The following is a 3,375-nucleotide window of genomic DNA, read 5'->3' as shown; positions in this document are numbered from 1 at the left end:
CGGTTTTCTTTCACCTATTAACCTTGCTAGGTTACTCACTTCTTGTTCCAGATTTTGAATAGAAGCTTGTTGATTTCTAAATGCTTCAGCATTTTGTTCATTGGTTTGTTTCTGAGATGTGAAAAAATGTGTTTGAGATTCAACTAGCTTCGTCATCATATCTTCTAAATTCGGCTTTTTATCATCGGTTTATGGTGGTTTGTTTTGAAAATTAGGTCTTTGCTAATTGTAAGTATTATTAGATACTTGTTGATTACTAGGACCTTGTTGGTTGTTGTATGGAACATTTCGGTTATAATTTTGATTTTGATTGTAGATTGGTCTTGGCGGTTGATAATTATTCTAATAATTATTTCCAGGCCTTTGGTTCATGTATGAAACATTCTCTCTTTGTTTCATTGTTTGTTCAATACTGAGACAATCTTTTGTCAAATGTGGTCCTCCACACTGCTCACAACTAATTCTTATTGAGTGGATATCTTTAGTCATCTTTTCCATTCGTCTCTCGACAGCATCTATCTTTGCGGAAATGGAATCAAAGTCATGGCTAGAATCGGCTCTAGCCGTTTTAGATGATCTAACGATATCTTTTTCTTGATACCACTCATGTGAGTAGGAAGCAGTGTTATCAATAATTTTGTAAGCTTCAGTTGCGGTTTTCTTCATAATGGAACCACCAGCTGCTATATCCATGTCTTTTCTTGTAGTGATGACGCATCCTTGGTAGAATATTTGTACTATTTGATAAGTGTCTAAACCATGTTGCGGACATCCTCTCAACAACTTTCCAAATCTGGTCCACGCCTCATATAGAGTTTCATTCGGCTTTTGCATGAACGTAACAATTTCTCCTTGAAGTCTTACGGCTTTAGATGTCGGAAAGAATTGTTTAAGAAATTTTTCAACTAAAACGTCCCATGTATCAATCGCCCCTTCAGGTAACGATTCCAACCAATCTTTGGCTTCTCCCTTTAAAGTCAAGGGAAATAACATGAGATATATCTGTTCATCCTCCACTACTTGGATTTTAAATAATGTACAGATCCTATTAAAGGTACGAAGATGTTCATTTGGATCTTCCTTCGGCGCACCACTAAATTGGCATTGATTAGTCACCATGTGTAGAATTTGTCCTTTGATTTGATAATCTGGCGCATTAATGTCTGGATGAGTAATTGTGTGACCTTGGCCAGTGCGTTTAGCTCTCATTCGGTCTTCCATACTTAGAGGTTCCAGATTCTCCATTATTGAATTTGTTGAATCTGAATCACTAGAGGATTCTGATTTAATGGTTCATTCCTCAACAATCTCTGTTTGAATGATTGGTGGTTCCGGAGGAAAAATTAATGGTTCAGGATCTATGAATCGTCCCTGAATATTCTCCGAATTCTCAATTGTAAGGTTGGGTTCAAAAAATGGATTATCGGAAATTTGAATTGGAGTACTAGGTCGACTGGATGACGATTCTAAAGAAAAATCAACGGCGACAATATTTGCTAGATGTCTTGATCGAGTTACAGGTGGTGAACGTACAAAAGGTGGTGAACGTCTTGCTCGGTGCATTCACTGAATATCCTATTAGTTTTTAAAAGGAAAGAAAAATTATATAAGTTATCCAATTAATAGACTTTTCTGATTTTGTCCACGTTTCGAATAGCCAAAAGATGCAGCAGAGGGGCAGGATTCGTTTGGTCTCAATATAATTGAGTACTGTTTGGCTCCAATAACCCGGTCCACGTACAAATCCAACTATTACTACGAACCAGAAAATTTTGATGTCTATCAATTTAACCACTTAAAATAAATTTTCGTAATTTAAAGAAATTTAGAGAAGAAGTAGAGAAAATTCTAAGTCCTAAAAACTAGAATGGAGAGAAATAAGAAAGAAAAAGAGCGCGTCGGAATTAAAATTAAAATTGGATAAATAAGAAAGAAAAAGAGTGACTTATAAAACTTTAAAACACTCGACTAACCCAACCTTATTATTATCACTAACTTAAAATTAAAATTGCTAATTGAGATTACTAATTGGAGTGATAATTGATACATAGGTAAAAGGCGTCGAAAAATAAAAATAAGAAAGTAGCGCGTTGAAACTTAAAAAGGAACTAAAAACTAAGAATTAAAAGTTGCGTCTAAAAATATTAAAGCTTACAAGTAAAACTATATCCCAAATGGCAATAACTTAAAAAGGTACTAAAAACTTAGAACAGCGTCGCAAAATTCTAGAGCACCTAAATCTTAGTCTAAAGAAAAAAAGCACTTAAGGGATTTTACGGCAAAGCCTAAAAATCTAGAAATAAAAATAACTATGGCAATAACTATGACTTAAAACTAAATACGAGTGAAAAATACAAAAATTACGCTAAAATGAATAAAAAGGGATAAAATATAAAAATATACTAAAAGTTGTAAAAATTACAATTTTTATAAAAATATTATTTTTATATTATTTATTTTATAAAACTACTAATTTTAAATATTAATAAAACTAATTAAACTTAAAATACAAAATAATTAAAAACTAAAACTAATTATAATAATAAATAATTAATAACCTAATTAGGTTTAATAGTAATAATTAATAATACTCCGTAATTATTACAGTTTGCAGAGTCAAACCCTAGCCTGTCAGTGGACCTCCGCGAGTGCGGTTGGTCCCGGTTCAAAACCTCCGCGAGTCGCGGAGGGTCAAATTTAAGCTGAGAAAGGGTTCGATTTTTTACAGGTTCAGTTTTTTTTTTATTTTGTTTTTCTGTTTAATCAAATATATATAAAATATAACTAAATATTTCTATAAAACAATAAAATACTTATATTTAAACTCAAAAATAAAAATACTTTTTAAATTTATATATTTTTTAACAACTCTTTTTGTATTTTTATATTTTTAAAAACTTATATTTTTATACGAAGAACTTAATAAAAACTTTTACAAAATTATATATTTTTTTTATATCATTAGCGTTGCGCTTTCGGCGTTTTAGTTCCCCGGCAACGGCGCCAAAAATACTTGATGTTATGCGAGGTGTATATAAAATAGCTTTATTTTTACAACTAAATACTATTAAATACGATATAATTTTACACAAGATATTTATTTATTTATAGAATGGATATACTTAAACCTTGCTACAACACTTATAGGCAGTGTACCTAATCGTACAGTAGTGTAATTTTTAGTAAGTCCGGTTCATTCCACAGGGAATCTTTTAAACAAAGCTTAACGCTATATTAGTTTTAATTTATAAAAAATATAAATATATATATAAGTAATATTATTATTATAAAGGGGGTTTTTACCGTTTAATGACCGGTTTGTCGATTTTTAAAACTTTAGTCGCAGTTAAAACCTAATGTAAAATATTAAATAAA

Source organism: Rutidosis leptorrhynchoides, chromosome 2 (genome assembly GCF_046630445.1).
Source record: "Rutidosis leptorrhynchoides isolate AG116_Rl617_1_P2 chromosome 2, CSIRO_AGI_Rlap_v1, whole genome shotgun sequence".
NCBI classification, from domain to species: domain Eukaryota; kingdom Viridiplantae; phylum Streptophyta; class Magnoliopsida; order Asterales; family Asteraceae; genus Rutidosis; species Rutidosis leptorrhynchoides.
This window is presented reverse-complemented; position numbering follows the sequence as displayed.